Below are 24439 nucleotides of genomic sequence, written 5' to 3'. Positions count from 1 at the left end.
CAAAGACAACTCGTGGGGTACCATGCCGAACAGTATTGGAAAATTAATGTGGTCTGATGTAGAAGCTGATCTGCTGGTCAACCCTTAATATGTAGTTGAGCCTTTGCCTGAGCATTAAGAATTAGGTAAAGTACAGCGTTTTACATGATTTAGTTTGTCCTACACATAGAAAATTGATGTAAGCAGAGTTGTGCCCTTCAGCATCCATAACTTCAGTTCTGGAGAGGTGCAGCTATCATAAAGTATACTGATAGCTAGTTAAGAAATACTAAATTAAGTTAACTTAGATAGGAATTCCACATTAATCTGTGCAATGCTCCAACAGTCTGTCAGTTTAACTATGTTGAGGAGGAAAGTGTCACATCTCGAGTGGCAGGAGAAGGAGAGTGTTACACTATTAGAAGAATACGCTGAGTTACTTGATTCTCCTGGACTACTGCCTACCATGCCACTAAATCAATATAATATTCGAACTGGGAATGTGTTGTCTGTCTATTAGAAGCTGTGTAAAGTCCCACATCACTAGAAAACTGTCATAGAAGAATTTGTAGATCAATAACTTCAAGATGGAATCACAGAATGGAATAAAATCCCCTGGACTGCACTTGTCATCATTGTATTCAAGAAATCATCAGATGGCAGTAACACACATAGGGGTTTTTGTGACTACTGATATTGAAACGAGAAAACAATTAAAGATGCCTACCCTGCACGTAATATGATAGAAGTCTCAGGTAATCTAGACCAGTCTCACTGTTTTACAACTGTAGGTTTATGAAGTGTTATCACCAATTGGAGGCAGCGTCCGATGACCATCCAAAAACAGCATTCTCAAATCCATCTTGTCATTATCAAGATTAACAGGCCGCGCGGCTTTCCCTATAGGAGGTTCGAGTCCTCCCTTTGGCGTGAGTGTGTGTGTCGTCCTTAGCGTAAGTTAGTTTAAGTTAGATTAAGTAGTGTGTAAGCTTACGGACCGATGATCTCAGCAGTTTGGTCCTATAAGGCCTTACCACAAATTTCCAGTTTCCAAAGATTAACACATAACTTCTGGAGCGATAAACTGCCAACAACGTTCCAGTGCCTATAGGATGGTGTACTGAATTAAAACTGAAGCAATATGTGGGCTATTTAGATTATTGTGTGCTCAAAGGACACCCAGGTCCATGTACCAGATTTACGTGAAGCCTCTGATTGTTAACATGCAGCATTATTAGCACTCTGTTAGGAAAAATTTCATTTCATGTTAGAAGAAGCCCATTACTTGGGCCATATTACGTTGTACGAACTTCTCCATGAACTGCTGATGCAGTAGAAAATTTTCTAACCCCTCTACAGAAAACGAATAATTTTTATTCATTACAAAAATGCTGATACTGCAAAACAGCTCAATTAATGATTGAAAAAGTCGTAAAGTCTTAATGGCCCCGATACTGTGAAATGGCTTTTGAAAACTAAAAGATTTGTTGACCTCTAATATAGTTTACCATTCTGAATTACCAGAAATAATTTCTGATTGTTGTATGATGGAGTTTTTTTTTGCCTTGAGGTGAATTTTTTGACTACTTAGAAAGAAATACTAGCACTAATATACAGAGTAACTTATTTCTGTTGTTATTTGTATGGACAGTATTTCAAAGTAATAGCAGATCATGCAACATTGAAATGTTTACTAGGACTTGAACTCCAATGAGTTGTTCAACTAGATGAGCATTACAACTGAGTGAATTTGATTAAAAAGTGGTAAATCCACCAAGTAAATCACATAGAAACGATGATGGCCTTGATCACAAAATTCGCTCTGTGTAATGTGCTGGGCTAGACACAGAGAAACTGAAAGAAGCACAGATCACTTATGCAGACTGTCAGAGGTTACCAGAGGCAGGTAAACCATTTCAGTTGATTGGCATGCACGTATATTTGGACTATTTGCTCAAACATGAGCAGGAGACCATTACGTGCTAATGATAATTGATCATTTTTCACGTTTCATGTCCATGATAGGAATATCTTACCAGCAGGCATAAAAAGTGGCACAAGCGATGGTTAACCAGTGGCTACTAAAGTTCGGAACACCTTAGCTAGTGATAACGTACCAAGGAAAGAATTTTTTATCCAGTTTAATAAAGCAATTGTGCTGATTATTACACTTTACGAAATTTTGGTCCAGTGCATTTCACCCACAAGCAAATGGACAAACAGAGGGACACCATTGTCGGGTAGAAAAATGTTGAGTTACTACATTAACAATCATCACGGTGATTGGAACACAGTAATCCATTGTGTAGTAATGGCATACAATTAATAAATCCACAAGAGTATAGGATTGTCCCCCTGTCACGGAAAAGATGTATCAGCAATAAAACAATTATCGACAAAGTTAAAAAATATTTGGTGTGAGGTTAAATAAATGAACACAAAACCTTTGGAATGACAGGAAATTACCCATCTTAAAAAAAACTGTATATGGCATGCCAGATAATGGCTTATGTTAACCAACCTCTGCGCATCAACGGGAAAGGCTAAAAAATTTCTTGTGTATTACCAAAGACCCTATCACGTGATGAAAATAATTTCACCTGTTAAAGTTAAATTACAGCTTCCAACGTGCGAAAGTGGTCAATGTACGTCGAATCCGCTATTTTAAAAGAGCCCCACAGGTCCTGCCTCAATTTCTGGCAGTACCTTCACAAAGGAGGTGTGTTGGGGGGGGGGGGGGGGGGGGGGAGGAGGGTGGAGTGCCTGGGGCAAGAGAAAAGTATGGTAAAATTAGACAAGAAAAACGGAAAAAAACACGATACATCTACAGTTATTCTGAAACACCCACATGACTTAAGATCACGAAGAGGATTGCAAGATAACTGGGGACACATTGAGATTTGCTTTTTCTTATTGTCTTATTAATTACTACAATTTTTTGTGCTTGTATGTTGTATTTATGTTTAAGGAGTATTGTGGTATAGAGGGTGTTGGTTTTGTGGAAGAGGATCACGAGTTAACGTCAGTGAAACATTTTGTTTAGATACTATGTTGAAGGAATTTTAGGGTGAATTTTGAGCGCTTGGTCTGATAGGAAAACGTCGATGCTACATGATACGATATGTTGACTATTTGGTGAAGAGTGTACGTTTGGCGGATTCTGAACAAACTTGAACAGCAAGTAGGTTATCATTGAGGACGAGTGTGTCCATGCCTATGCATTAGTCTCGGTTGTGATACACCTGTGTTTTAACACCATGGCCTCCACCTCTCTTGATCTCTTGCGATTCCTGTTTCTTCAGTCAGAGATGATCTGCCACGTAGTTCTTCATCATTCAGACATGTTTGACCACGCTGGGAAACTCTGTACCACCTAACCATTGTATCATACAGTTGTACATTGTTTCTGTACACTTCCACCTAGTCAGAATAGACTACTGCAGCTTTTACCACACACTACAGTCTGCTTTATCAAAGGGCTGCACCACATTATTTCGGCTCGGCTAGCGGTGTGCTCCAATACAGTGGTGTGGTGATTTCATTTTATATGTGAGAATTAAGACTTTATGGCTACCTCTTGTATTGTTGAATGGGGTCCCTCCAAATCAGTGGTGTTGTAGCTCCCATCCGATCTTACACCTGCCCTGTATAAAGTATGTTTTACGGAAGAGACATGCTGGTCAAAATCGATTACTCATAGTGGGTGCGAGTCACGTCCTTGCGTGTAAATCAGCAGCTAACCATGCAGGGCTGGTTTAAGCAGCAGGCAACATTAGCCACCGCGTAAGGCGCCGAGCGCCAGGAGCGCCATAACCATAAGATTTCTACACATGACGTGTTACAATTAGTAGCAGCCACCAGGGGAGGTAAAATGAAAAGGACACCGTGACTGCCCAAGTGAGAGATCAGTATTTATTCTGTATCACAATTAGTAGCGAAAACTGACACAAATGGAAGTATATGAGAGAAAAGGGGCAGAAAGAGGGCCACACATGATAACTAGCTTGTGTCGAAAAATTATCTCGAACTGGCCTTGTAGTTTATTTAATTGTAGAGAAGAAATAAACTCTGTTTCACGTGATTAGTGATTCATTCGAAAAGTGCGATCCTGCAACGGATAACAAAATCCTTTTCCACAGCTGCCACAATGTCTTCATTGAATTCTAAGCGTTCTCCAGGCACAAATTCCTTCCAGTGCGCGAAAATGTGGGGAATCATAGTGTCTAAATCTGATGAATATGTTGCATGTTGCAAAATTTTTATTTCAAATCCCTCAGTTTTTCCACCCAGAAAGCACATTTGTGGAAAGGCGCATTGACCTGATGGAAAATGACAATCTTTCTTTCAAAAACCTGAGGTTCTCTCCACTTTTATCAGTCACCTTGTGCAGAATTCTCTAGTTTTGACTGACCCACTGCAGTGTATTCAGCAAGAGGATTCGATGTCCCACCCAGAAAATGCCGTCTGTAGACTTCTGGGCAACTGATATCGACTTCTCCCTTTCCAGTTTCTATGCACTGCCCTGTCTGCTGCTTCGCTTCTGGAGTCGTATGCTGCACCCACGTCTCATATGTACAGACGTATCAGTGCACAGAACCCGTTGCACTTTAAAAAAGAAAAATTGAAACATTGGTGAGAAATTTACTTCTTCATTTACTTGCAGTCACCATACAACAAATTTCATCAAATTTTCATCATAGATAATTCTCCAGGTAAAACATAAGGCTGTCTTGAACAGAAACGTTGTCTTGAACGCTGCATCCGTACTGGGGATTGTATTCGTTTTGCCTCCTCCGACCTCTGACCTTACTTGCCCAGACAGTTATATTTTCATATTAACTATTCGCATATGTGAAAGAAGAAAAGATTCAACGACCGACCTGTCATCTAATCCAGAACCTTCGGTTCCTCTGCTCTAGTTACTGTTTTACTTGTTTTTCTTTTTTTTTATTCTTTTCTTTTTTATGCCTCCTTCAAGTGGCAGTTACACTAAGGACGACACATACACCCATGCACAAGGGAGGACTCGAACCTCCAGCGGGAGGGGCCGCGCAATCCGTAACATGGCGCCTCAAACCGCTCGGCAACAATGCACGGCATTGGAGATAGGCTACAACCTTGAGTCACTACTTTCTGAACTACTGCCTGCTTTTAGAGTTCTGGGTTTTGTAAAAGTTAGAGATAACTTTTCGTGGCCTATATTTTTCCCTGTTAACTTCAAAGATTCAGAGAGTGTAGTCCAGTCAACACTCAAAAGCTTTCTCTATGGCCCGGTTGTAAACACTCAGCTCAACAAGGGGTTAAGCTCCATTCTTGGAACAGCGCGGGAAACGCGTTGTACCAATTAGAGTAACGCCGAACAGCTGTATAAACTAGGGATAACGTAACTGGCGTTTTAGGGTCGGGTTAGTGAGTTTATCAGGAAAATAAGTTTACACAACGGGAGGAATAGATATAGAATTAGAGAGGGAAGACCAGGTTTCAGCGGAGTGAAAAAGGGGAAGAAAGTGAAACATTGCCCCAATTAATTTGAAGAATACGTTGATTCCGAATTTGTGCATAGATACCGTCCGTCGAAGGAAGCCACACAGACACTTTAATAGCAGCAAAAAGATAGGATAATGACTTACACATAGTATGATTGAGACCATCACCTCGAACACCTTCATCAAGAAATTGTGAATGACCTGGTCAAATGCCTTACTAAAATCAATAAAGAGCAAGGCTCCAGAAACAGAAGTAGCTGCAGCCACCGAGACGACGTTCCGGCATGCGACTACAGGTGTCAGAATTGTGCGTTCAGGCACACAGCTTTGGTGAATTGCAAGAATCTTATTTATAAATACTACAAATAGCTGTTAACCGCCAGCGCGACAGTTTTGTAATCGAAACTAAGTAATATAATCGGGCAGAATTTATCAGTGTCCGGACCTCAGATTGTCTTCGGAATTAGACCGATTGCACTAACCTTCAAATGGGTAGGAATCAACCCCCTTCCCCCCTCACCTTCCGCATCACCTTATGTACCAGTGAAGTAATAGCATCTCCTATAAGAGGTCATAAATGCACATAAAATTCCTTAGAAATTTTCGCGATGATGAATTAACAATAACACGATATATATCAGCTGAAGTTGCTTAGAAACTTGTTACTTAATGCAGGAAAGGAGTAAATGCAGCTAGGAAAATCGAATCAGTAGCATGAACGTAACAAAGATTGGAAAAGTAGTTATGAGGGACGCGATACATGCTCGTTCTCGATGCGCCCGCAACCGGATAAGATGATATAAGGTCAGTTCATCCTATAGGAATGAGCGGGATTTTGATCGCACCCTGAGTCTTTCCATCTGTTGTCTTGTTAACTGAAGAAGCTTCGCCTTAACATGGCGAACATCCATATTCCGTATTGGAGCTTATCTGGCACCCTCATTAATAATAATAAAATTTCTGGGTCTGCGGAAGATCCCTCACTCTCTCAGTGCCGTACGTATTTATGCTCTCTGGGTTCAAATGGCTCTGAGCACTATGGGACTTAACATCTGAGGTCATCAGTGGCCTAGAACTTAGAACTACTTAAACCCAACTAACCTAAGGACATCACACACATCCATGCACGTAGCGGTCGCTCGGTTCCAGACTGTAGCGCCTAGAACCGCACGGCCACTCCGGCCGGCTGCTCTCTGGAGTATCAGTTTTGCATACCTTGACCACCAATCCATAAGTGAAGGATAATGGTCCTGGGAACGCAAGTTACGGGTCCAAACGTCTCGAACGGTACTTTCTAGAAACTGGGTCTTTAAGAGAGGTGTGTTCACATCCAGAGGAGGCGACATAGTTTTACTGGTAGCGGCACATGGTTTAATGTATAAGGCACAGTGTGAGTCGCCGCTGGCTCATGTTATGCGTTAGGTTAAGCCTTGGTTGCTATTCTGTGTTTGGTCTCCTCCGGTTATCGCGATTATGCTGTTATCCTCTCTCTCCGCGAGTGGCAGCAGCGGTCTGTATCGATATTCGCACCTTGTACTATCTTTGGCCTGGCGCTGATAGTTTCCGGCTGTGCTGTGTGCGACCAGTTGGTCGGTTGGCGTGGAGCAGCGAGGAAATCTCCGCGGCGCGTAGTTTGGCCGAGGCCGCTGGCGGCGTCCAGGCGCGGTCGGAGTGTGTGGTGCTGTTCCCATTGCTACGAGGTCCGCGGCTCACCGATACTGGACACGAAAGTTGAGTTTTGACTTAATCTACCAGCACGTCAAGACTGTTCACATTGTGTCGTTTGGATTTCATTGTCGGCTGTTGGGACATTCCCACGAGCAACAATGTGTGTTTTCAAACTGGCAAATTTTAGCCACCCTCCGGTGGAGTTTAACTCTACTTGGTTATTTTGAATTGAAGTGCACCAGTGGAATCTTCTGCCTTGTGGCCGTTAACATTCCCGTACCTGCCCTGGCCGTTGACGTAGACAGGCAGCGTATTTTCCTAATCGTGTTGTCGCTGTCCAGCACGGTGTGTAGTTTCACAGCTCAATGTATGATTGGTTGTGGACGCCAGTACCCTCTACTTTGTTCCACCGAAATCCTTGTTGTGTGCTGGTCGGGTGGAGCGGAACTTATCTTGTCGGTGGGTCCGTTGACTGTCTGTCAGTTGGGTTGTCGTCGGATCGAGAATGGTTGGGCCGAATGCCTATCTCACCTAAGTGAACGTTAGTGTTTGAATTCCAGGCCGACCCTCGGAAACTTCTGAGCGCTGTTGGGTGTACTGCCTTTTCTTATTTGTTCTTGTTATTTGTATTTGTATGGCTTCTAGCCGATTTTTAAATTAAGGTTGTTTTTCCCTTAAGGAGTAAGATTGTTTGGGCCTTCAGGCTAATTTAAGAACTGCTTTAAGTAAGGCGTTGGGCCTTTTTAAAAATTTAATTTTTGTTTGAGTCAAGTTATGGGCCTTCAGCCGATTTTTAAATTAAGGTGTGTTGCTCTTAAGGTGTCACATTGTTTGGGCCTTCAGCCTAATTAAAGATCTGTTTCAAGATAAGGCCATTTGCCTTTTAAATTTCTGATTTTGGTTTGAGTCTTAAGTTACTGCCTTTCAGCCGGTTGTAAATTAAAGTGGTCTTGCCACTTAGGCATGAGATTGTATGGCGCATTCATCCAGTAATGAAGTTCCAAAAATTAATGCTGTGTTTTTTTTTAAGTTTTCTTGGCTCTTGTAATGTTCGGTCAAACAAATAAAATTGTATGTTCGAATGTAACTGACAGCCGCTTATTTTGGCCCCTTTCCACAATTTAAACTGCCTGTCCTGTCCTGCGGGTTTAGCAGGACGTCTCACAGTGATCAGTGAAACATGTGGCTATCACGTCTGTCACTTACAGTTGCCCACCTAACCAGACAGACAAAAACGATCGAGTCTGCTGCTAGAAGTAACACTCAAATGCGTGTAACTAACGAGAGTGGGATAGTGACAGACCCATGCATCGCATATCAGGTAATCTAGTTCTTTAGTGAAATTAAAATTGGGGGTCTGATCCACAATGATTGTTAGCAGAACATGAAATCGGTGGGTTCAGGAGGGTAATACGGAACGCCGTACTGGATCCCAACGGCCTTTTATCACTAGCAGTCGAGATGACAGGCATCTTATTCGCATGGCTGTAACGGATCGTGCAGCCACGTCTCGATTCCTGAGTCAACAGATAGGAACGTTTGCAAGACCACAACCATCTGCACGAACAGTTCGACGACGTTTGCAACAGCATGCACTATCAGCACGGAGAACATGGCTACAGTTACCCTTAACGCTGCATCACAAACAGGAGCGCCTGCGATGGTGTACTCAACGATGAACCTGGGTGCACGAATGGCAAAACGTCATTTTTTCGGATGAATCCAGGTTCTGTTTACAGCATCATGATAGTCGCATCCGTGTTTGGCGACATCGTGGTGAACGCGCATTGGAAGCGTGTATTCGTCATAGCCATACTGGCATATCTCCCGGCGTGATGGTATGGCGTGCCATTGGTTACACGTCTCGGTCACCTCTTGTTCGCATTGACGGCACTTTGAACAGTGGACGTTACATTTCAAATGTGTTACGACCCGTGGCTCTACCCTTCATTCGATCTCTGCGAAACCCTATATTTCAGCAAGATAATGCACGACCGCATGTTGCAGGTCCTGTACGGGCCTTTCTGGATACAGAAAATGTTCGACTGCTGCCCTGGCCAGCACATTCTCCAGATCTCTCACCAATTGAAAACGTCTGGTCAATGGTGGCCGAGCAACTGGCTCGTCACAATACGCCAGTCACTGCTCTTGAACTGTGGTATCGTGTAGAAGCGGCGTGAGCAGCTCTACGTGTACACGCCATCCATGCTCTGTTTGACTCAGTGCCCAGGAGTATCAAGGCCGTTATTACAGCCAGAGGTCGTTGTTCTGGGTACCGATTTCTCAGGATCTATGCACCCAAACTGCGTGAAAATGTAATCACATGTCAGTTCTAGTATAATATATTTGCCCAATGAATACCCGTTTATCATCTGCATTTCTTCTTGGTGTAGCAATTTTAATGGCCAGTAGCGTAATTTAGCCGCTTTGGAAATGCTTCCACCCTCCATCCGAAAACCAAATATCATTCCGTTTTTGACGTCAGATAAATTGCTCAGTTTCCGCATCGTGACAACGACTCCACTGTTTTCCGCATCCCCCTGAGGCGCTTTATAAACTATCTACTGCTACTGCTACTACCAGCCGTCTATGAATGGCTATTGAACGTTCAAAATAGTTCAAATGGCTGGTATCACTATGGGATTTAACATCTGAGGTCATCAGTCCCCTAGACTTAGAAACACTTAAACCTAACTAACCTAAGGACATCACACACATTCATGACCGAGGCAGGATTCGAACCTTAGACCGTAGCAGCAGCGCGGTTCCGGATTGAAGCGCCTAGAACCGCTCAGCCACAGTTGCCGGCTATTGAACGTTGACGTCGAACATAGGCACTAGTCATATTAATCTGACTGGACTGTGTAAGATGTATTTGAGTCATGATAGCAAGGGAAACATTTGATCTTGCATTATCTTCTACAAAAATAACATCAAGAAGATGTCGAAGCCAAGGCACAGCCACCAGTCTCAACACGTCAGAAATGTAACGCCTGCTGTCCATATTACCGGCCACTGGAACCAAGGGTCTTCGTGTTGTGTACCGAACGGTACCCCATACCATGACATGAGCTTGGCCTTTATTACGCTCCTGAATGCATTCGTGGAAAATGTGAAGAAATGGTTACGATCGATCGTAGAATGACAGTCAGAGAATTCGCTGATGATGTTGGCATATCAACTGTCTCGTGACATGAAATTTTTTCAGGTGTTTTGAGTATAATATGTCTGACAGGATTCAGGAAGTTTCAAAAAAATTTACAATAATTTCTAACTTTAACAAAACTTCTCCACGCTGACACCCCCATAAAATGATGAAGGGTGAGAAGTTTACCACATACTACATTTTCACTGTTCATGACGTTATAATTTCCCACTTCTTACTACTAACTCTGTTGGCAACACATTTTGCTGACAGTATCGGGTTATACCTCTAAAAGTAGCTGCAAAATTACGTCATTGTCACTCATAAACACTGACATGCGTGAAAGACTAGCTTTTGCTCAAAACGAAGCACAAATTACCCACACTACATTCATCCAGTGTTTCTTAATAAGAGCACTTTGCGGCTTTCAACAAACTGTGAAAATAAATTCAAGCTTTCTGTAAACTTGTTCTCGTGCCAGGCGACAATCAGTACAGGAATAAAACGTCAAAGGCGCTGTAGTACACTCACTTGCCAGGAGCAGTCGACTGAGACAAGAACTTTGCTCGAGTGTAGTTTGTTCACATTGTACTGAACGAATTTTCTGGGGGATGCGGGGAGCGGAGGGAGCAAGCTCCGCTCACTGTCAACCAGCACATTGTTTGTAAGGGGTATGAAGAGGTTCGGAAAGCGACGAGGAGGGGTGGGGGCGGGGGGGGGGGGGGGCGACAAGCTGCAGTTTCATCATGCAGTGGTTACCGGTTTGACTAGGGTTGGTTTGACAATCACTTCGTAACGACTATACTATCCACGGTTACTCGATGTTAGATGGCCAATGTTGGCAGCTCCTGGTTACAAAGCACTAACAGACCGAATTCGACCGACTTCTATCGACTTCAGCGGATCCTGAACCCTAGATCAGTCAAGGTGTAATGAAGAAGTTGAAAAAGGGGGCCCGACTTGAAACGTGTCAGGCTTGAGCCGGTCCGTCGTTTCATTCCTTTTCTTGCTATTATTCACATTTCGACCACGATACAGCTAGATTATTTCATTCTTTTCTTTTTCCTTATTCAAATAATGCAAAACTTTATATTCAAATGGGACATCAATGATTGCAGTAGGGCTGTTGCTACATATTTATTACTCCCAATCCATATTCACCTACTATGTTTCCTTCTCTCCCTTTTCCTACTCTCGAATTCCAGTCACCCATGACTATTAAATTTTCGTCTCCCTTCACTACCTGAATAATTTCTTTTATCTCATTATACATTTCATCAATTTCTTCATCATCTGCAGAGCTAGTTGGCATATAAACTTGTACTGCTGTAGTAGTCGTGGGCTTCGTGTCTATCTTTGCCACAATAATGCGTTCACTATGCTGTTTGTAGTAGCTTACTCGCACTCCTATTTTTTTATTCATTATTAAACCTACTCCTGCATTACCCCTATTTGATTTAGTATTTATAACCCTGTATTCACCTGACCAAAAGTCTTGTTCCTCCTGCCACCGAACTTCACTAATTCCCACTAATTCTCCAAACTACACTCCTGGAAATTGAAATAAGAACACCGTGAATTCATTGTCCCAGGAAGGGGAAACTTTATTGACACATTCCTGGGGTCAGATACATCACATGATCACACTGACAGAACCACAAGCACATAGACACAGGCAACAGAGCATGCACAATGTCGGCACTAGTACAGTGTATATCCACCTTTCGCAGCAATGCAGGCTGCTATTCTCCCATGGAGACGATCGTAGAGATGCTGGATGTAGTCCTGTGGAACGGCTTGCCATGCCATTTCCACCTGGCGCCTCAGTTGGACCAGCGTTCGTGCTCCACGTGTAGACCGCGTGAGACGACGCTTCATCCAGTCCCAAACGTGCTCAATGGGGGACAGATCCGGAGATCTTGCTGGCCAGGGTAGTTGACTTACACCTTCTAGAGCACGTTGAGTGGCACGGGATACATGCGGACGTGCATTGTCCTGTTGGAACAGCAAGTTCCCTTGCCGGTCTAGGAATGGTAGAACGATGGGTTCGATGACGGTTTGGATGTACCGTGCACTATTCAGTGTCCCCTCGACGATCACCAGTGGTGTACGGCCAGTGTAGGAGATCGCTCCCCACACCATGATGCCGGGTGTTGGCCCTGTGTGCCTCGGTCGTATGCAGTCCTGATTGTGGCGCTCACCTGCACGGCGCCAAACACGCATACGACCATCATTGGCACCAAGGCAGAAGCGACTCTCATCGCTGAAGACGACACGTCTCCATTCGTCCCTCCATTCATGCCTGTCGCGACACCACTGGAGGCGGGCTGCACGATGTTGGGGCATGAGCGGAAGACGGCCTAACGGTGTGCGGGACCGTAGCCCAGCTTCATGGAGACGGTTGCGAATGGTCCTCGCCGATACCCCAGGAGCAACAGTGTCCCTAATTTGCTGGGAAGTGGCGGTGCGGTCCCCTACGGCACTGTGTAGGATCCTACGGTCTTGGCGTGCATCCGTGCGTCGCTGCGGTCCGGTCCCAGGTCGACGGGCACGTGCACCTTCCGCCGACCACTGGCGACAACATCGATGTACTGTGGAGACCTCACGCCCCACGTGTTGAGCAATTCGGCGGTACGTCCACCCGGCCTCCCGCATGCCCACTATACGCCCTCGCTCAAAGTCCGTCAACTGTACATACGGTTCACGTCCACGCTGTCGCGGCATGCTACCAGTGTTAAAGACTGCGATGGAGATCCATATGCCACGGCAAACTGGCTGACACTGACGGCGGCGGTGCACAAATGCTGCGCAGCTAGCGCCATTCGACGGCCAACACCGCGGTTCCTGGTGTGTCCGCTGTGCCGTGCGTGTGATCATTGCTTGTACAGCCCTCTCGCAGTGTCCGGAGCAAGTATGGTGGGTCTGACACACCGGTGTCAATGTGTTCTTTTTTCCATTTCCAGGAGTGTATATCGATATAAAAAGACGATATTTTCCACATTATTTTTCAATATCAAAATTTCCATATCGAGTGCCGATATTTTTATTTTATATTATATTCTTTTCACAATTTTCTATAAATATTTGAAGCTGTTCTCTTGAAACTGTAGAAGAATATAATTTTACTTTCACTGTGTCAAGGAGTCTTAATACTTTTTTTAGCTTTCATCACGTCCAGTCTCTCTCTTTGACTGTGTGAAGCACGTATATGTGCACAAAAGAAGTCCGATTTCACTGGTCAGTGGCGGTGTGAATGAAATAACGAGATTTCCGATGTGAAGAAACAGCACACCAGTTGCCTTATTAAAAAAAAAAATGCGGAACCTAGTGTATGATTTAAATTGGTAGAGTGCAGTTTAAGTACCACATTCTTTTCACTGTCCCTTCCCGACGAATTCCCATTCTATGGTTGTATTTAATTGAACTTACTGTAAGGATTTTGTGCTCCAGTGTTCCCTCATCTCCGTTGATTTGGAGAACATATTCTCTGATTCCCCCCCCCCCCCCCCCAACACCGTGAACCATGGACCTTGCCGTTGGTCGGGGGAGGCTTGTGTGCCTCAGAGATACAGATGGCCGTACCGTAGGTGCAACCACAACGGAGGGGTATCTGTTGAGAGAACAGACAAACGTGTGTTCCTGAAGAGGGGCAGCAGCCTTTTCAGTAGTTGCAGGGGTAATAGTCTGGATGATTGACTGATCTGGCCTTGTAACAGTAACCAAAACGGCCTTGCTGTGCTGGTACTGCGAATGGCTGAAAGCAAGGGGAAACTACAGCCGTAATTTTTCCCGAGGGCATGCAGTTTTACTGTATGGTTAAATGACGATGGCGTCCTCTTGGGTAAAATATTCCGGAGGTAAAATAGTCCCCCATTCGGATCTCCGAGCGGATACTACTCAAGAGGACATCGTTATCGGAGAAAGAAAACTGGCGTTCTACAGATCGGAGCGTGGAATGTCAGATCCCTTAATGGGGCAGGTAGGTTAGAAAATTTAAAAAGGGAAATGGAAAGGTTAAAGTTAGATACAGTGGGAATTAGTGAAGTTCGGTGGCAGGAGGAACAAGACTTTTGGTCAGGTGAATACAGGGTTATAAATACTAAATCAAATAGGGGTAATGCAGGAGTTGGTTTAATAATGAATAAAAAAATAGGAGTGCGAGTAAGCTACTACAAACAGCATAGTGAACGCATTATTGTGGCAAAGATAGACGGGAAGCCCACGACTACTACAGCAGTACAAGTTTATATGCCAACTAGCTCTGCAGATGATGAAGAAATTGATGAAATGTATAATGAGGTAAAAGAAATTATTCAGGTAGTGAAGGGAGACGAAAATTTAATAGTCATGGGTGACTGGAATTCGAGAGTAGGAAAAGGGAGAGAAGGAAACATAGTAGGTGAATATGGATTGGGAGTAATAAATGAAAGAGGAAGCCGTCTGGTAGAATTTTGCACAGAGCATAACTTAATCATAGCTAACACCTGGTTCAAGAATCGTGAAAGGTTTTATAAGTGGAAGAAGCCTAGAGATACTAGAAGGTATCAGATAGATTATATAATGGTAAGACAGAGATTTAGGAACCAGGTTGTAAATTGTAAGACATTTCTAGGGGCAGATGTGGACTCTGACCACAATCTATTGGTTATGAACTGTAGATTAAAACTGAAGACACTGCAAAAAGGTGGGAAATTAAGGAGATGGGACCTAGATAAACTGACTAAACCAGAGGTTGTACAGAGTTTCAGGGAGAGCATAAGGGAACAATTGACAGGAATGGGGGAAAGAAATACAGTAGAAGAAGAATGGGTAGCTCTGAGGGATGAAGTAGTGAAGGCAGCAGAGTTAGAATAAAGTCAGAGAGCACTGTCTACGATGAGAACAGGCATTGGATGATGCCAGAGCGCGCGAAAGACCGCCATCTTTTAGATATAAAAACAAGGATTTCTCTCTTCAAAACCCATGTGAAACTTACCCTCGCAGTTGGAAGCCATTGTACTAACAGGAACATTTGAGTATGTACTTAGATACCACATACTCTCGTGGACGAATATTCATAGTCAGACAGCTGAAGCAAATTATTCACAAATGGTTGTATGTTTCAGTGAATGATACCTACTATTTCTTGACAGAATTTGATGTTAACTTGTTTTCCTTTGCTGTTGGCAAGTGATTTCACAGCAGCTGTATTTTCATTGTATATTATACTGAAATGTTTACGTTTGAGACAACACAGAAAGTGACAGTTTTTCTGTGAGGAAAAAGGCTTTCAGCTTTCACAGTGCAAGACCCACACTGTACTGTAGTACCAAGATCATCAAGTGACTTTCGATGTCTCACGTGAGCTCTCAGGTTCGGAAATAAAATCATGCTGAATCACGTACTCATAACATCGCTAGCCATTACATAAATGGAATTCTGTGGATATACATATTGCATCATTTGTGAAACCAGGTAAGTTTCACACGGGTTTTTAAGGGAGAAATCCTTGTTTTTATATCTAAAAGATGGCGGACTTTCGCGCGCTCTGGCATCATCCAATGCCTGTTCTCGGCGTAGACAGTGCCCTCTGACTTTATTCTAACCTCGTTGAGTGCAAGACTGCTGAGCCAGCGGACTAACACAATGGTCTTCCCGTTGCTCCCTCCTCACCCTCTGCGCCGCAGACGTAAATGTGAACGCGAGACCGGCTCGGCGGTAGGTGCTTACTGCTCGAAGCGGTCTGCTACAGCCGTGGAAGACCTGCGCTGTGATCCCACGGCCGTATGATGGCCGCCCCTCAGTGCCGCACCGGCTTATACGACGCGACAGCCAATAAAAACGGGGATTATCTGAGCACTGCCAAACTAATTCCTGCCGACCCGCGCCCCACTGCGGATCGCGTCTCCGAGACGCGTTTAGGACTCGGCCCGCATTAAAGCGGCCGAGCGCCTCTCCGCTGTTAACGACCGCGCATCTACTTGGCTATCGCCGGAACTGTGTACATACAACTGCACTCACTTCGAATGATTGGCTCGTCGTTAGTGCCGGTAGAGTGGAGGCCGCTACGTGCAGTGATATGAGAACTGCTGTTACATGGTGTTCATAGCAAATTAAGAACCGAGAAAGATCACGGATTGAGCGTGTAGCATTTTAATTTTCTGTTTCCATTTTATCATTTTGATGAATACTCTGATTCAGTAGCAATATATGGCTTAGCTGGTGCTTCGTGGCCGGCACATCAATAACGCGAGGGTCTACCACTTCAGGAGCTGGTGTACGGACTACTCGAAGCCTGTCCGAGAACATTTATCCACAAAAGTGACAAATCATTTGGCGCCACCTGCCTCGCCACACCTCCACTTTAGTTGCCTTCCCTTGGAAAGAACATTGTAAGATAAATGTTACAATGTCTAACTTCATTACGCGAAAAACTTTGGAATGATAGTACAGAAGGAAACCGGCACTTTTTATGAAGCACCAGATATCTGACTTCGGGAGATCGAGACAGACGACAGCTTGCAGTGCATTCACAAAACTAAGTTTTAGTGAAGGCTGTACTCTATGAAGGACTGGTAAGTCGGGAGTCAGACAGTAAAGCCTCTGCTATATTCGCAATTTTGTTTAACATTATTTTTAAAGTTGGTGAACAACGCAGAGAGCCGAAAATACTGTTAAATGCTTCATTTCAATACCATAACCGGTTTCGGGCTACCATACCCATCTTCAGATGGCTGACATTTCCAGTTACACTGATGTCTTGGTCAGCAGCTTTTGTCTTCTGCTGTAGCGCTGCACAGATATATTTAAATATTTAGATCCACTTTATATGTTGTGTCATTAATAAAAATATATTAATGTGTCTGCATTTATTTAGGTAGTGACTGTTACCTGCAGCTGCAGTCACAATCAGTAGCTTTGATATGATGAGTGATGGTGAGTAAGTAAGCTATCGTACATGCAATAATATAATTTGCCCTCAGGTGTCTGCCTGTTCGGGTGAGCATAGCACGCGACGTGTTCTCCGCTCTCCCTCCTCCAAAGATGTTGCAACAGACAAGGGGCACATCTGTGCATAATGCTAATGAAGTAGCTATACATTGTACAACGTGTACATTATGCAACAAATAATGTGGATGTATGGCTTAAACACATCGAAGGTTGTATAAGCATTATATTCGTTACTTTGAACAATATCATGTAGCACGTATCGACCAATGAAACCATTTTCACAGATATCGTAAAGATCAAGAGTCAAACAGTAATACCGTTTTCAAAGAGTAAATATTTTTCCCTAATTCCCTTAATATTCTTCAAATCAATAAGTATCTTTTACTACGCACGTTCTAAAGCAGTCTCTCTTCTTCCTCAGGATTCGTGCTACCTCCATACCAAATTTCATCGAAATCGGTGCAGCGGATTAGTTATGAAAACGCAACAGATAGAGCTAATTTCGCATTTATAACATTAGTATGCACATCACTTTCAATTACGATACCTCTTATGCTCAAGTTACCTGTGAAAACCTCATGAAACAGATTATCATGTCAACCAGACAGACACACAGATACGATGGTTTTAGATAAAACTTTAAATTACAAATTTTTTTCATCATTAGATTTTTGCGAAATAAGGCCTATACAGTTACCCGATGTATGCTAAAGTTACCTGTGAAAACCCCACGAAAATTCGTCAAGCAGTTTTAGAGAAGCATATTCAAACAGACAGACACGACATTTTTACAGATTTATCGTTAGTGTAGATAAGGCGAAACCTTTGTGCACACTTACATACACTCCAATGGATGGCGATTTGTTTCGTTATTGTCCTTATGCCTTTCCAGGTTGATATATAGCAGTTGCATTACAAATGTCGTAAATATTATAAATAAATCACAATGGCACACTTCATAACAATCTAAGTGCATTGATGTTCAAACTAACATTACAAATATTATGAAGTGCGCCACTGTGATTTATTTATAATATCTGCGATGTTGGCAATGTAAGAGCCATTGAAAGCCATACGGACCATAACAAAACAAATCACAATCCACTGGAACGTATACATGTGATATAATTGTTTCGCCTTATATCTAAATAATTGCAGGCACAGTAGCATGTTTTCATTATTGAAACTACATATAAAGTGGCTCTAAATATTCAAACACTCCTGTGCAGTGAAGGAACAGATAACATGCTGCTAACCAAAACATCAGTGTACTTGGAAATGTTAGCCGTCTGAAGACGGCATGGTAACACAAAATCGGTTATGGTATTGAAATAATGCATTCAAAAAGTATTTGTGGCTGTTCCCTAATTCATCAACAATCAATGAAAGCCACAGAGTTCACAAGATCCAAAATGGATCAAATAACATTATTTTTACTTCTTCGATTACAAACCTATATGCTTCCAGAATGAGATTTTCACTCTGTAGCGGAGTGTGCGCTGATATGAAACTTCCTGGCAGATTAAAACTGTGTGTCCGACCGAGACTCGAACTCGGGACCTTTGCCTTCCACCGGCAAGTGCTCTACCAACTTTTTTTTTTTTTTTTTTTTTCCCTAATGAACCGCTGCAGGAGCAGGGCGACGGGTAGGGCAGGGGTCGACACCCGAAGCCTGGCCATCCCGCCGCCACGCCCAAGCAACGTGTTCGAGTTCGAGGATCGAAGGATCAGGAAGAGGATGGAGTGGGTTTGTCGATGTTGTTCTTTTTATTTATTTATTTCTTTAATTTTTATAACATTTTTATTTTTTTGTATTATAGATTTATTTTTGTTTCATTAAAAAGAAAGATCCTACTACTGCCGTAGCCGAGCGTCCGAGTCGTCTTCTCGTCTGTTGGGAGGGGTTCCCCCCTATTCCGTCCGTAGAGGATCAATATGCTCCAGGATTCGTCTTCATTTTCAGCATCTCATACCCGGAACGCCCCAGTGAGCAGGAGGATCCGCAAATTATGAACCTAAATAATTTGCGAAACGAGTTCTGTACTTCGGGTGGCGGCTGAAAGCTGTATGTGTCGTCATCAATAGGGACCAAAAGTCGAGTGTGCCTTTGGGAGCATCGCAAAATATGTAGTAAAGGGCCATGCCTTTTAGCCAGTTAACGGCGTTCGTTCTGGTTGATGGAAAGTATACAACGTCGGGGCGCAATACGTCATCAGGGGAGATAGACTCCGGCAATCGCCGCAAGAGTAATGCCAGCATGCGCTGCGTCAGTAGCCAGCACTCGCTGGTCGCGGCACACGTCAGACGGTGTGCATCCGAGTCAGCGACTGAGCATGTCGGACACAAGGGGTCGTCCGTCAGATGTATGGAATGTAACCTCTGACGAGTAGCGAACTTCCCATTCACAACTACGTACCACAATGAACGCACCGTCGTAGGTAGAAAAGGCGTGTGTACCGCTCGCCACACCGTGTTCCAGGCAACTTCAGGGTGTCTGTGGGTGACCGTATTTACAGGTTGCCGCTGCTGATAGAGGCGATAATAGTCTTTTGTGCTGGGCTTCCGTGCCGTCGGAAGTTCTGAACGTAAGTAGCTGAAGTCAATAAAGAAGTCTCTGATGTGGGTGAGTGCCGGTGAAATGTGTCCTACAGAAACCGGGGGATGCAGAGAGTGTGGTGCCATTTCCGCTATCAGGGTGCCCGTCAGAGTGGCGTGGGCAGAGGTCCATGTGCGACGCATAGTGTTGAGATAAAGCGATCGCGCACGGTTATATACGTGAACTAAACCGATACCGCCCGCCCGCTGCGGCAGTGTCAGGGTGGCGTATCGGACTTTAAAAACCAGACCGGTGCTTACGAAATGTCCATATGCTCCTTGAAATCTGTCGGCCATCGTAGCTGTCAAGGGAAGGATATGCGCGAAATAGTTCAGTTTTGAGATAAGATAGGTGTTGACATAACGTGTTCTGAGGAGCATATCCAAGCGACGCAGTTTGTTGTCCTGCAGCAGAGCACGTGTCTGGTGTAGGAGCCGGCGGTACGAAGCCGCCGCCGTGCGGCGGACATTGCTATAGAATTGCACTCCTAAACACTTGAGTACGGGCACCTTCAAAGGGCACCGCCGTTGTGTGGGAAATCCCCCCTCCGACATCCATGTATTTTGTCTTCTTCACGTTGATGACGCTCCCAGCGACCGCCCCGTACTGGCGTAGCCACTGTAGCGCCATATGCATTTCATCCTCTGATCTGGCCAGGAACACCACGTCATCGGCGAATGCACCACAACAAAAGTTCACGTCCCGCAAGGAGATACCAGTTAATCGCTGCCGTAGACCATGTAAAGCTGGTTCAAGTGCTGCAGCAAATAATATGCCCGACAGGGGGCACCCTTGTCGCACTGACCGTCCAACAACAATGTGACCAGACTGATAACCGTTGACCATCATGCGGGAGCGCGCTCCGTGGACCAGTCGAAGGACCACCTGTGCAGACTCCGGAGAGAGGCCCATCCGATGCAAAACTGCGCGTAAGAAGCCGTGATCGACGCGGTCGAATGCGTGGTCAAAATCTACGGCGACAAGGGCGCCTCGTATTTTGCAGGCCGCCGTCAAAGCAATTACGTCGCGGTATGCTCCTAACGCCTTATGAATGTTGCTGACACCACCTAAACATGTCTGATCGGTGTGGATGGCTTTCCCGATAGCGGTGTGGAGACGCGCGCGGAGGATACGGGCGAAGATCTTGTAGTCGTTGTTGAGGAGTGTGAGTGGGCGAAAATCCTGCCACCTACAACCACCATTCGGTTTCGGAACTGGGATCAAGATGCCTTCTGTGAATTCTGTGGGGACAGTGAAATCAGGGCGGATCAGGTCTTGAAACATTTGGAGCCACTTGTCACCCATAAGGTGGTAAAAAGTGCGGTAGAATTCCAGGGGTAAACCGTCCGGTCCAGGCGACTTGTTCGGTGCTCCGCGTGCCAAGGCCGATGTCAGCTCGTCGGGTGCAATGGGCAACAGCAGACTATCATCGGGTGCCACGTCCCGAGGGGCGGGAAAATCGTGCAACAGCCCGTCATAATCACGTACATTTTGCGGATCTTCCATGTACAAGGTCCCATAGTGTCTGGCGAACGTGTGCGCGATGTCCGTTTGTGTCACTGCGCGCCCGCCGTCCTCCGTGTTTACCGCCGTAATGAGCTGACGTTTGCGGTGGCGCCTCTCGCGCACAATGTGATACACTGACGCTGTTTCGTTGGGGATACAGTCTTGCACTCGCGCACGGATGCGGACACCGTCTAGCTGCTCTGTCCTGATGCGAAGTAGACGAGCTTTGATGCGTTGTACGGACATCTGACGTTCGGGAGACAGCGGTTGCGTCGCCAGCTCACGTAACGCTGTATAGTAAAATTCCGATGTTGCCCTTTGCCAGTTGGATCTGTCACGCCCGTAGGCCATCAAGGTCTTTCGGAGGGCAGGTTTGACACATCCCAGCCACCACAGTAACGTGGAAGCATACATAGGCAGGCGCCTGATACATCGACGCCACGTGTCAGTGACTGCTCGCCGACACGCTTCCTCGCGAAGGAGGGAGACGTTCAGCGTCCACGGGCCCCTGCTGCGTCTTGTGAGTTGTCGGGGCAAGGTGACAGTGCAGATGTACGCGAGATGGTCCGTGAAGGCCGTCGGCCAGAGTTCTGCATCACGGGTTGCTGTGCGGAGGGCACGCGAGACGTATATCCGGTCCAGACGACTGGCAGAATGGCTGGTAAAGTGCGTATATCCACTCTGGGTCCCATGATGCAAGAGCCATGTGTCGTGGAGCGCGAGGTCACGTATCAATGCTTGTAGAGCGGGGCATGGGACGTAATGCGGTATCTGGTCCTCGGGCCGCAGAACACTGTTAAAATCGCCGCCCACTATGTAATGGTCCATATTTCCTTGCAAAAGTGGGGCCAACTCCTCCGAATAGAAGACATGCCTGTCACCGCGGTGCGAATTACCGGAGGGAGCGTAGACGTTAATGAGGCGGACTGCGCCAAGTGTGAGTGCGATGCCTCGCCCGTTCGGCAAGTACGTCGCGTCCGTCGCGTCTATGCCATCTCGGAGAAGGATGGCCGTTCCTCCTGCGCCATCACCTACGGGTAGGCTGTACGTGGTGTAGCCATATAGGTCTAAACACAGCTCGGGACGGACCTCCTGGAGAAGGGCAATGTCCAAGTCTGCCGCTCTGATCATGTCGTGTAACATGCGGGTCTTGACAGTGGAGTGGACAGCATTTACGTTGACTGTTCCCACACGGTATGACTGAGACATATCAAGTGGCGGAGGCAGTGTGCCGGTGCAATCCCACAGTGATTTCACAATTCACACACCACACAGCCATCCACCTGCATGCTGTGCATTACTGTGCCGTAGAAGTCCCTGACTGGCAGAGCCCTCCGGGCTCATTGTCAGCCATGGGCTCTGGTGGAGATATCGATGTTTGCTGTGCATCATCTGCCTCCATATCGTCTGCCCAATCACCAAGAGACGATTGTGATGTCATTGGGGGCTGGACGCTTTCACAGGAGACCACATTTTGGGAGTCGACGCAGTGCGCCTCGTTTTCTGGGCCACCAGATTTAGGAGAGTGTTCCTTGTCTTCAGGCACCTTCTGGTGAATGATGCCACTGGAGTCCGTTGCAATTGTGGGCGAGTCAACGAAGTCGATGTCTTCCGCCGGCTTCACATTCCTGTCCTGTTCGTCAGCTGACAATCGCCTCTTCTTGTGTCGCTTGGGTGATTTTTGCTTTCGGGTCCGAGATTCGACATCCACTGAAGGGCGGGGCTCGACACAGTCTCCGTCGCTAGGAACCCCTGTGTCTGATCCCGACAGTGACGGTGGCTGGGTGCCCACGACGCTGCGGTGGGCGGAGGCTGTAGGAACCTCTGCACCGTTGGGCTGCGGCGTCGTCGACGGCGCTGACTCTCCAACGGAGCTGGTAGCGGCTTGAGGAGGTAGCAGGTTTTGATCATCCATCACATCATGTCGTGCCGCCTCCACATATGTTAGCGGGAGAGAGGTCATACTGGATCGTTGGGGAAGTTCATTGCGGGGCACCTGAACGAGGCGGCGCTGCAGACACTCAGTTCTAACATGGCCCTCCTGGCCGCAGCCCGAGCAGGTCCTCGGTTGTCCATCATATATAACAATTGCGCGGCAGCCACCAACGAAAACATACGATGGAACGTGCTTCTTAAGTTCTATGCGCACTTGTCGTACCCCGTTAAGGACAGGGTACGTTTCGAATGTGTTCCATTTCTCCTCTGTGTGACTCAGAACTGTGCCGAATGGCCGCAGCGCATCAACGACTAGGTTGGCAGGGACTTCGAACGGTAGTTCAAAGATGCGCACGGTGCGCACCCCCAGACCAGCATGGTCAACTCCTACCACGCTCACGTTACCGTCTGCGTGACAGAAGCGAAAGCCGTTTGCAGATCGTTGGAGTAATCTGTCGCAGGCCGCTTCATCAATCAGTTTGAGGTACACTGTGCTGGTTACAATAGACAGATGAATTCCTATCAGTTCTTGTGGTTCGATGTGCATGATGTCTCGTAGAAACCGTTCAATTTCATGGGCCTTCGGTCTCGTGTACGATGCGTTGAACGTTAGTTTGATTGTAGCTTTTCGATATGAGAACGCCATGTCGGGTCGGTACAGGTACTATACGGCAAGACAACGACGCGACCGCGCGCTAGCGGGTAAACAACAACACCTGCGGAGCACTGCCCGGCGCGCCGAGCCCGTCCGCACGGTAACACGGCTGAAAGCCGACTGTGTATACATGTGATATAATTGTTTCGCCTTATATCTAAATAATTGCAGGAGTTATTGAAACTACATATAAAGTGGCTCTAAATATTCAAACACTCCTGTGCAGTGAAGGAACAGATAACATGCTGCTAACCAAAACATCAGTGTACTTGGAAATGTTAGCCGTCTGAAGACGGCATGGTAACACAAAATCGGTTATGGTATTGAAATAATGCATTCAAAAAGTATTTGTGGCTGTTCCCTAATTCATCAACAATCAATGAAAGCCACAGAGTTCACAAGATCCAAAATGGATCAAATAACATTATTTTTACTTCTTCGATTACAAACCTATATGCTTCCAGAATGAGATTTTCACTCTGTAGCGGAGTGTGCGCTGATATGAAACTTCCTGGCAGATTAAAACTGTGTGCCCGACC

The sequence above is a fragment of the Schistocerca piceifrons genome, chromosome 7 (assembly GCF_021461385.2).
Source record: "Schistocerca piceifrons isolate TAMUIC-IGC-003096 chromosome 7, iqSchPice1.1, whole genome shotgun sequence".
NCBI lineage: Eukaryota > Metazoa > Arthropoda > Insecta > Orthoptera > Acrididae > Schistocerca > Schistocerca piceifrons.
The sequence above is the reverse complement of the archived record's forward strand: the minus strand, read 5'-3'. Positions refer to the sequence as shown.